The sequence below is a fragment of the Argopecten irradians genome, unplaced genomic scaffold (genome assembly GCF_041381155.1).
Source record: "Argopecten irradians isolate NY unplaced genomic scaffold, Ai_NY scaffold_0091, whole genome shotgun sequence".
In the NCBI taxonomy this organism is placed as follows: Eukaryota; Metazoa; Mollusca; class Bivalvia; order Pectinida; family Pectinidae; genus Argopecten; species Argopecten irradians.
Genome location: NW_027187558.1, coordinates 15,228 through 27,142, shown reverse-complemented (window position 1 = coordinate 27,142; position 11,915 = coordinate 15,228). Strand labels below are relative to the sequence as shown.

The window sequence follows — 11,915 nt, the reverse complement described above, 5'->3', positions numbered from 1 at the left end:
GCGTACATTGACACATGTGTGTAATTGGTAGCTAAGTTGTCGCTCGTTCGGGACAAGTAGTCACGTGCACATGGCCAGTTGAGTGCATATGTGGACGGATTATTATTTGGATTTCTATTCACTTGACAACGTGTGAAATTTTGATTTTGACAAACATCTAAATCAAAGCTTAGAGGAGTTGACATGTTTTTTTGCTAAAACAAGCCCTATACAGAATTATAGATAATGACTTTGTTTACGTATTAGTAGGCGGTACGGTGACACCCTTATATCCCTACGGCCCAATAGTCCGAAGGCCCGTCAGTCCGAAGGCCCATTAGTCCTAAGGCCCGTTAGACTAACGGGCCTTCGGACTAACGGGCCTTAGGACTAATGGGCCTTCGGACTGACGGGCCTTCGGACTATTGGGCCATAGGGATATAAGGCTGTCACCGGCGGTACACAGTGGACAACTGCTAGGTGTATATGTACATGTATAGACTGATCATGAGCGCACGTGTGTCAATTCACACGTTTTATATAGGGGTCAGTGAGCGCGTCTGAATGTAAAACAGATATGGCTGCCCTTGAATGGGGAATGTCTCAAACGATTCTTGAAATACAAGTATACTTGTTTTCCCTTTAATAACGTTACTAATCTTAACTATGATTTTTTTCACATCAGAATATACCTACTGTAGGCTGCATTGTAAATATGATTATAATCATGAAATGTTACTTGACAGGATTGAGAAAAGGTGAAAATGTAGCGTCCAGGACCTAGCCGGATGTAGCTGCAATATTGTAGCTCAAAAGACTTTTAGACAGATAATAGTGTCGTCTTTAGAGCTACGATTGGTGCCTATTACTGCTAATGGAGCAAGTAATGATTATGCAAATCATTATTAAATCGTTGCTATCTGCTTTAGGGTTGTTGGCAGGACCAGAAGGACAGCAGTGCAGTGCTATGCTAAGGCAGCAGAACGATCTTCATGCGGGGTGTGGATGAAGAAGGACACCAGTATCTTCTGTTATTTGGTATCTAAATTGTTGTAGTTTTCATATTTAGTATATCCCTAACTTAATTGTATAGACAGTTTTTGTCTATGAAACTATCGAGCATCCTCGAACAAACTTAATATTGACTGAGAATATGTCTGCACTTCCTATACTTTAGGAGAAGTATAAAGTTTGTTCAAGGATGCGCCCTATGGTTTCTAAAACAACAACCTATAAAAAATCGCAAAAATTGTCAAAATTTCCACATTTGCATAATTAATGGTTACCATGGTAACTTCATCTGCAAAATTAGAAAACAGTCATCATAGATGAATTAGGGATATACTAAATATTTAGAATACAACAAATGAACAGGTTTGAAAATTTGATGGATTTGGGGGCCAAAAAGGGCCCAAACCATACATAGTCCTTTGATACCCAGAATCCTGACATAAAGGGGAGTTGAGGAAACTATATAGGGTTCTGCAATGTCCCCTGTTAATGGAGTTATTACTAAATTTGTGTAGCAGGGGGGTATTAGTCGTCCACTCTGGCGACAGTTCTAGTTGTTGTAAGTAAATTAAGCCTGATAATGTGTTTCTGTTAGATACACTTTATAAAATTAAATTTTGTGAATTTTGAACATTTAAATGGCTAGAAAATGTGTTTTGTGGAAAGAAAATACAATTTTATTCCCAGCAAAAATCACATTGAAGTGTATATTTCTTTGTTTGCAGGTGAACATGACAATAGCCATTTGTTTAACTTCGGCCAAAAATATGGAACCACACTGTAAACATCACATCAATGTCATCGGTCCAGCTCTCATCAGTTGTCTAGGAGACAGTAAGGTAAAGGACAAAGTGTAGGAGACCGTAAGATAAAGGTCAAAGAGTAGGGGACTCTAAGGTAAAGGTCAAAGTGAAGGAGATTGTAAGGTAAAGGTCGAAGTGTAGGGGACAGTAAGGTAAAGGTCAAAGTATAGTGCACTTTAAGGTTAAGGCCAAAATGTAGGGGACTGTAAGGTAAAGGTCAAAGTGAAGGAGACTGTAAGGTAAAGGTCAAAGTGTAGGAGACTGTAAGGTAAAGTCAAAAAGTAGGGGACTCTAAGGTAAAGGTCAAAGTGAAGGAGACTGTAAGGTAAAGGTCAAAGTGTAGGGGACAGTAAGGTAAAGGTCAAAGTGTAGGGAACTGCAAGGTAAAGGTCAAAGTGAAGGAGACTGTAAGGTAAAGGTCAAAGTGTAGGGGACAGTAAGGTAACAGTCAAAGTGTAGGGAACTGTAAGGTTAAGGTCAAAGTGTAGGGCACGGTAAGGTTTAGGTCAAAGTATAGTGTAGGGGACAGTAAGGTAATGGTCAAAGTGTAGGGAACTGCAAGGTAAAGGTCAAAGTGTAGGGCACTTTAAGGTATAAGTCAAAGTTTTAGGGCACTGTGAGGTAAAGGTCAAAGTGTAAGGGACAGTAAGGTAAAGGTCAAAGTGTAAGGGACAGTAAGGTAACGGTCAAAGTGTAGGGCACTGCAAGGTAAAGGTCAAAGTGTAGGGCACTGCAAGGTAAAGGTCAAAGTGTAGGGGACAGTAAGTTAAAGGTCAAAGTGTAGGGGACAGTAAGTTAAAGGTCAAAGTGTAGGGCATGGTAAGATTAAGGTCAAAGTGTAGGGCACTGTAAGGTTAAGGTGAAAGTGTAGGGCACGGTAAGGTTAAGGTCAAAGTGTAGGGCACGGTAAGGTTAAGGTCAAAGTATAGTGTAGGGGACAGTAAGGTTAAGGTCGAAGTATAGTGTAGGGGACAGTAAGGTAATGGTCAAAGTTTTGATTAGTTTAACGTCCTATTAACAGCCAGGGTCATTTAAGGACGTGCCAGGTTTGTTGGTGGAGGAAAGCCGGAGTACCCGGAGAAAAACCAAAGTGTAGGGAACTGCAAAGTAAAGGTCAAAGTGTAGGGCACTGTAAGGTTAAGGTCAAAGTGTAGGGCACGGTAAAAGTTAAGGTCAAAGTATAGGGGTCAGTAACGTAACGGTCAAAGTGTAGGGAACTGCAAAGTAAAGGTCAAAGTGTAGGGAACTGCAAATTAAAGGTCAAAGTGTAGGGAACTGCAAGGTAAAGGTCAAAGTGTAGGGCATGGTAAGGTTAAGGTCAAAGTATAGTGCACTTTAAGGTAACAGTCAAAAGTGTAGGCGATTAACAAAATTAAGTCAGAATAACTATTGTAGCATTGTGACTCCTTTTATTATACCACCCGCAATGAAGTTAATGGGGTATACTGGAACTTTGTTCGGCAAACTCCTCCTAAACTACTCGACAGATTTTGATTAAATTTGGGTACATAAAACCCTGATATAAAGGGGATATAAGAAAACTATATTGGGTTCTGCAATTTCCTCTATTAATGGAGTTATTATTAATTTTGTGCAACAGGGAGTATTAGTTGTTAACTCTGGTGACAGTTCTAGTTAGTCTACTCCTTTGTTACTTTACAGGTAAAATGAAAGAAGCCACCGGCTCCAACTAGAGGACTTATCACACATTCTGGGGATGACGAGGAGGACGAAGATGACAAGGAGACTGGTGAGGAAGGAGAAAGTAACGTGGCTGATATCATACCAATGAATGATGTTTGGTAGGTAACTCTTGGTCAGTTCTTGATGAAGGTATGATTACTGTAAACCAAATTAATTAATTTGTACAAACAGAATTTACGAATTCAAAGTAAACTGATGCAAATATGTTTATAGAGGCACCAAGTAAGTGAATGAACAGTCATTCATTTTGTTGGAGTCCGGCATGGCCACTGGTGTTTCCTTTTTAAGATTATCATTGTCAGTCTGTTGAGTTAAGATTGAAGTAAAGTTGATCTTAATTTTTTATCATTTAATTTACTGTCGATGCGGGATTACTTCGAAAGGCACAGGTGAAGTACTAACCAGACAAACGGAGGAAGTTCCTTTGATCACTACAGGCACAAATTGAATGGGATAACATGCGCGTGGCGATTGGTCAAGTCTGACTTCATAAGTCCTGCCCATAAACAACACTGACAGCACGTACACTGTTCATGTAAAACTCTTCAATTCAGTGATCACCGAGATGTGACGGCGTAGTACATGGCCTCTCAGTTTCGGTGTAGAACTTTACATATATACTGTATTGTAATGCCCCGGTTAATTTGAACCGACGGATAGTTCAAACACACATTTTTTTTAGGGAAAAAAATCTTTAGTTAATCAGTTCGAACAAATGATCAAAGTAAAATTAAGATTTTTGTCGGCAAATCGGCACAATGGGATCCTCATAAATGACGGTATTTTGATTATTGCCACAAAGATTTTTTGAATTAAAGACTGAATAAATGATCATTATAATGCCTTTTACAACAGAAAATGAATTCAAATGAACATTTTAAGTAATAAATAAAATTTTATTATTATTATTATTTGCGCTGAAATATTGTGCACAAAACAGCACCCCAACAACATACATATTGTAAACATGTGCCGTACGCTGGTTTGGGCAAGCCAGTTAGCCCTACGCGGTGTCATGTCAGCGAGAACGCTGGATATTCAGCTCCAGCCAAAACAATCCACTTGTTGGTAATATTTTAACAATGTAACCGTAAACGATACATACTTTTCATCAATTTAAATCTGTATCTGTAGACGTAGACAATCTGCGATCGGGGGGTAGACAATCTGACAGTTCGATTGTGACCTAATTTTACGAACAGAAAGTAAACATTTTCAGCAGTAGTTTCGTAAAAGCAACCGACTCTATTTATAATTAAAAAACATATGTTTAGTTACGAAATATAACAAAGAACTAATACTTAACTAGATTTTCTGTGGTTTACTGCCGGTAAATAATTACGGACGTCGTTGTAGATTCTAGGCCTCGATCAGCAGTGCTGTTTTGGGGCTTTGACTACACGCATGGCTTCTGTTACAAATTAAATGCTCACGATAATAGAGAATTCGTCTTTCAGGTAAATCAGCAAAATGTGTGTTTTTCCTTCAAATTTTCTGCTTTACGTCGCTTAGGTCAGATATGTATCGGTACTGAAACTGATTTTTAAATACCGATTTCTTTTTCTGAAGCTTATTTTTTGAGGAAATGGGCGTGTTTATAGAAATGCGTCGACCAATGAAAACAAGCGCTTCATTCCCAGAATAAATTAACCACACTTGTGTGTATAGATGCACAGGTAACTAGTTCATCCACATATCGAGGAAGTAATGCAGCCGTGCCTTTCGAAGTAATCCCGCGTCGACAGTAATAGTTCTTTAGTGCACCATTTGGGACTTACTTGTTGCCATGAATAACGTTTTTTTTAAAAAGGTCATTCTTATCGTCTTTATTTGTTTCTATTGCAATAATCAATATACATGTAAGTTATATATTGTGTTTATCAACCCTCAGATTATTTTTTAAACATTATAACTATGATTAGCTTATTAATAATTACCTTTTGAACAACTGAGCCTTGATCATTAGACCTAACCTATATACTTCTAGAAGCAAACTTCCTTGAAAATTCATAAAATGACATAATAATATCAATCATTTCATATTTTCATTAACTAACAAAAAACTCCTGAAATCAGATATTTCATTATATTTTATTCAGAATAAAACTGTCTTTTGTGTAACAGCTGACTTGAATATGATATTGGATTACAGATATCCTAAATATAAGGTGGCAATGTGGTGTTCACTTATCGCTAGACAATTTTTACTCTCATTACAGAATGTTGTGATCGTGATCATGACGTCATGCTAACCAGATCTCTTCAATGAAAAAGGCACTACAGCCAAAGACATCAGTAGAGGTGAAGTTACTTTACAATATGGTAAATTTGAGATATGTCTGTTGATCACTACCAGGTCAATATCTCACTAGACCAGATGCATTAAAGGTAGGTTTCGCCCAATGAAATATAAAGACTACGAAATTGAAATTTATCCTATACATAGATATAATTTTCAGATCATTTTCAATGCATACAGCGAACAATATGGGTGGTCAGCTGCCTAGCTTGACCAGGAAAATACTCCTCTAAAAATAGAGCAAAGTCAAGCTTTTCATAGAACATGACGTATTTTTTTCCAAAACGAGGCCGCAGCAACAAACGGAAGCGTGCAACAAAAAGTCAGATGGCAGTGACAGTTTGCCACGGCATGTTTAGTTAAAAAAACCCAAGAACAAATCGAAGTACGATGGACTGTTTATACATATCATATATGCTAAAACACTTCACATGTTACTTACATACGCTCGCTAGCTTAGTACACCAAACATACATGTAGTTAGTCTGCGGCTGTATGTGCGCAGGCATATGTGTTGAAATTTAACTCACCACGTGCAACGCCGTTACACGAGTCCCAACTGATCCGGGCAAGTTCCGCTTGAGATTTGGCTGCTGTTTCTTCTATCGCTACATGCCATCTCTGAATTTAATTCCCTATAAATATCCTAGGGTGCTACCGATTCCATTATAATTTCCTCCACTTTGTTGCCGATTCAGACACAGTTTTTTTTCTCACACGCTTTCGATCATCCATGTTTTGTTTACGCTTAGTACGCAGCAATGCGCATGCGCGAAACTTCGACAACCCAAATCATTGCAGCCTCATTTGCATCGTATTTCGTCCGTCAGTCGTTTTATATTATCAAGGATTTCCCTCAATTTTGTATTCAAGACACGTTTGTTCAATTTCATACGCATTAAGAAATTAAATTGAGGTACTTTTAATATGATTTTTCGTCTTTTCTCCTATTTGTCCGGTTTTACAAAAAATATTTATTTGCTTGAGCGAAACCTACCTTTAATTTATTAGCTCACCTGGTCCGAAGGACGAAGGTGAGCTTATGCCATACCATGGCATCCGTCGTCTGTCCGTCCGCCAACAATCGACTTCTTCTCCATAACCGCTGGTCGGAATTCAACAAAATTTGACTGGTAGCATCCTTATGGGTTACTGACTGAAAATTGTACAAAAAATTGGGCTGAGGGGCGGGGCCTGAGGGGTGGGGCCAAAAGGGGCTAATTTGGCTATTTCCATATAAACGACTTCTTCTCTGACACTAAGCATGGGATAGCATCCATACTGCAATGGTAGCATCCTTATAGGGTGGGGATTCAAAATTGTACAAACGATGGGGCTGACCCCCAGGGGCCTGAGGGGCGGGGTCAAAATGGGTCAATTTGGCTATTTCCATATAAACAAGTTCTTCTCTGAAACTAAGTATGGGATAGCACTCATAATGCAATGGTAGCATCTTTATAGGGTGGGGATTCAAAATTGTACAAACGATGGGGCTGACCCCCCAGGGGCCTGAGGGGCGGGGCCAAAAGGGGTCAATTTGGCTATTTCCATATAAACGACTTCTTCTCTGAAACTAAGCATGGGATAGCACTCATAGTGCAATGGTAGCATTCTTAAGGTGAGGATTCAAAATTATACAAATGATGGGGCTGACCCCCGGGGCCTTAGGCGCGGGGCCAAAAAGGTTAATAAGGCTACTCTTTTCATAAAAATTACTTCCTCTCTGAAACTATGTATTGGATAGCATATTGGTATGGTATCTATAGCATCATTATATGGTTGGGATTCAAAATTAAACAAATCATGGAGTCAATTTTGCTATTTTCCTAATTGTAAAAGTCTTTGTGATTTTTGAATCACTAATTACTAAATTACAGAATTACTCAAAAAAAAACAAAACAGGTGTGAGCGATACAGGCCCTCTGGGCCTCTTGTTGATAGTTATCTATACTTGTAGTTAAATTGACTGAATTTATTTATAAGTATTTATACAAATTCCATTACCTGTGGATGCCATCAGGAAAGTCACTAGAACACAGCAGTAACATATCACTCGCACACAGCATGTTATAGACCATGTTTCTGAGAAAGCCTAATTGGTGTAGCTCAAGCTGGTATGGATGTATCATTTAATCATAACGCATTTTATGACAAAAACATTGGAAAGTCATGTATTACAACACATATCAGGTAAAACTTGTTATGCAGAATGTATATTTATATGTTAATTGATAATTTGGAAAGGACTTGCATGTAAATGGGTATAGCCTAGGCCTCAGATGTCCAATCCATCTGATGTACATTTGTAAATAAAAACAACGAAGTCTTCTTGAAATTGAAATACATTGCTCATGTACTAGGTAAACAAGCTTACCTGTATCATGGATATCGGAAATATTGCTTGCTTTCATTAAGAGATTTTACATTTTATCTTTATCTTTGAATGCACAGAAAATCTTCAGACTCTGAAAGAATGGCGACAGGAGATGCTCGGGAAAATTACATCACCAGTTTCCTGATCTACATCTATGTCCTGCCCATTTGGTAAGTAACTTAAATTGTATTGAATATAGTTGAAATAATTTTGTTCTTATACCCCCTGCAATGAAGTTAGGGCTATACGTTGGAATCAACTTCCCTGGATGTCTGTCCTTATATCTGGATGTCTGTCATCTGCAAATGTTGTCCGTACAACTCCTCCTGAACTGGACCAATTCTGATGAAAATTCACAATAATGTGTAGATATAATAGAACACTTATTTTCCCAAACTTTTGATTGCCAAGGTAACCAAGTCAATATACACAGGTTTTGTAATATAGGCAATAACTTTAAACTTTGAATCAGTTTTGTAACACATGGATGTCTATTAATTACCACATCACATGGTTTAATAATAACAATGGATACCTTGGAAACACAATATAAATATATCACATACACAGCCTCCCAAAACATACAGACATTCACACACACAACACATTGTACACAGGCGAGGCTGTCCTTACATTACCTGATAGCTGTTAATAAGACATTAAGTCTAATAAACCAAATCAAACCATGGAAACAAAAGAGAGGCTTCTGGTTGATCATATATAAATGAAGATATTGTCCGATTAAGCCACAGAGTTTTTGAAAGGATGACAAATACAATGGCTGTCATTTGGTTGTCATTGTTACCAAATGAAATGTCAAAATGAACATAATTGAACTTTATCCATGGATTAAAACAACATTTGGTTGCTATGTTCCCAAATGAGTGGTAGCGGGGATATTAGTTAACCATTTGCTTGCAGTGCTAGTTATAACTATAAAAATGTTTTGTGTGCTTGTTGGTTATTAGGTTGCTTAGAATATGCTTTATTGTATTTCCTTTTAATGCTCATGAGCCACTATGGATAAAAACTATTGAATTGAACTCTCCCTTTTGTCAATATCAGTATACCTATACATAATTTAATTATTCATTTATTTATTGACAAGTGTGCCAGATTTGAAGTGCTTCTGGATGAACATTGCAAGCTTCCTAAGACTGACACCACCCTTTGCTGAAGTTGAAAATTTTGTTCAGGAGCAGTCTACTAGGGTGATCAATGGGAGGTCAATTAAGAAATGTGGCTCAAGGATGTTTCAGAGGATTCCATTGAAGAAAGGAGTAGCACATTTTGGTCTTTGTTCAAAACTGTAAATGTATATTATGTTATATTATATGGCAAATACAAATAGTATGAATGCTCACATAGTCACAATTCACCCAGAATTACATTTGGTTAATTTCAGAATAATGTCAAGGACAAATTTCTTAAAAATAACACAGTTGGTTAAAAAATTGTACAACAGAAACGTAAAACTATTTCTGAAGAAATTTGATTTATACAATGGATGAAGCCTGGGTGGATAATGTTATCTGTACTTTAAACAAGATATCAAGAAGAAAAGTTACAGGGCTATAAAGAAATTTTTGCAGAGTCTTAAAGAAAAATGTTGTTGTCCAGTGACAGCAAATTTCTTATCAATTTTGAAGAGAAGGTGTATTCTCTTTGGCAACATGTCTCTGTTGTATAGACTGGGTGTTTAATGTCATTCCTGTTTATTCAAAAGCTGACATAGATTTTCCAAGATTCAACATTTTTTAGTCCCTATCTGATTCAAATTGTCTAATGTCCATGATCTGTTCATCCGTTCTTCCTTCTGTCCTTCCCTCCATATTAAACAATTCTTGTTATAGCTATTTTGCAGAAAATACATAAGAGATCTATCTCAAATTTCATTTATAGGTTTGCCTTGGTGCCTAGTTGTGCATATTGTATTTTAGGACTGATTGGATAACAAGATGGCGGACTGGCAGCCATCTTGGATTTTGACAATTATCGCTATTTCTCAGAAAGTATTGAAGGTATCTTTCTCTAATTGGGTATATTGGTTCCCCTTGGTGCCTTTTTGTATTTTGTATTTTGACCAATGCAAGATGGCAGACTGGCAGCCATCTTGGATTTTGCCATAGCACTATTTCTCAGATAATGCTGAAGGAATTTTTCTCATATTGCATATGTAAATTCTTTCTTGGTGTCTAGTTGTACACATTGCCTATTGGGTCTGATCAAAAACAAGATGCCGCCAGGCAGCCTTCTTGGAATTCAACAATTTATGAAGTTTTTATTGGTATTTCTCAGGAAATACTGAAGGAAACTCTCAAATTTGATATGTAGGTTTATTTTTTATTTTAAAAATATTTTATTAAATCAAAGAGACTCAATTTTGGATCGGGTAGCAGACAAAGCCTATATATGCCCTCTCCACATGATTACATGCATGTACTGTATAAAGAAGCATATTTTTAAGAGCATATCTTTACTAATAAAAGCATACTGTATACTACATGGATATTTCCGCTTAATTTCGCTATTGGTATGCATGTAACTTTCACAGTGTTGTTATTTTCCCGATAGATAATTAGCAAAATTTCCCCCTCACGAAAATGTCCACATTTACAGTATTGGCACTGGACTGGATCTATAAAATAACATTTAATAGTTTGAATTTTTTAATAATTAAGTTATTCATAGTTATTTACATATGTATATAATAGAAGAAATTACCTATAGCTAAGAACAATTAACATGCATATCTTCCTGTTGTATTAAACTTTCATTAATAACGGTAGTAATTGATCTGTATTAAAAGAAAAGCAGAAAAAATATATGTTGAATATTTGGTTTTAAGGCAAATTTTGTGTTATAGGTTATTACTGGAATCGGGTTGTCCGTCCGTCCGTCCATCCATCCATCTGTCTGTCCATCTGTAGATGCAACTTTGTCCTGCAAACTCCTTCTAAACTACTTGACAGATTTTGATAAAATTTGGTGCACAGAACCCTGACATAAAGGGGAATTGAATAAACTATAGGGTTCTGATATGTTCCCTATTAATGGAGTTATTACTAAATTTGTGCAGCGGGGGTTATTAGTTGTCCACTCTAGATCTGGCGACAGTTCTAGTTTCACCAATTTTAGCATAGGCTCTAAATACATATATAATACTTACTAATTTTTCATTGACACAAACTTCAACTTTTAGTGATACTCAAAATGATTTTAGATAAAACTGGAGTCAGCATGTGCTGGTACATGTATTAAATTCAGATTATCTAGCTGCTGAAAATTGAAACTTTTTCAACAGATATTTTGCATCAGCCCAGGTCATAGATCATAGTTTTTCCTGCCATATTTTATTTTAAAAGTTATTTACCATACAATCGTATTTACTGAGTTAGGATGAAGGAGAGGGGTGCTTTCAAAGTATTTATACATTTTGTGGTGATACATAACTTAATATGTGCGTTATTATTACATTATGTATTATTTAATAAACTATAATTAAAACTTCTTACATAGTCTTATTTTTGTGTTATTATTAAGCTACATGTACAATAGGTTGGGTATACAGTAAACCATGGTTATAACAAACCTTTGGGGACCACCTTATTCAGTTTGTTATACACATATTACAGACAGACATCTTATAGGAACCTTGACAGGAAACGAAAATTACTAAATGTTAGAAACATGCATTCGCTGTAAGAATGTTCATTATAAACGTGTTTTACTGTACATTAACCTA

The 11,915-nt window shown here is 36.7% G+C and overlaps 1 long non-coding RNA gene across 1 annotated transcript; it reads left to right on the top strand.

Moving 5' to 3' along the window:
- The first annotated feature begins 915 nt into the window (after nt 1–915).
- LOC138311708 (uncharacterized) lies at nt 916–11,680 on the top strand. Its single transcript, XR_011206725.1, has 6 exons — nt 916–1,017; nt 1,716–1,829; nt 3,456–3,595; nt 5,717–5,798; nt 8,248–8,340; nt 9,279–11,680. It is a non-coding gene; the product is annotated as an uncharacterized lncRNA (long non-coding RNA).
- Nucleotides 11,681–11,915: the final 235 nt, after the last annotated feature.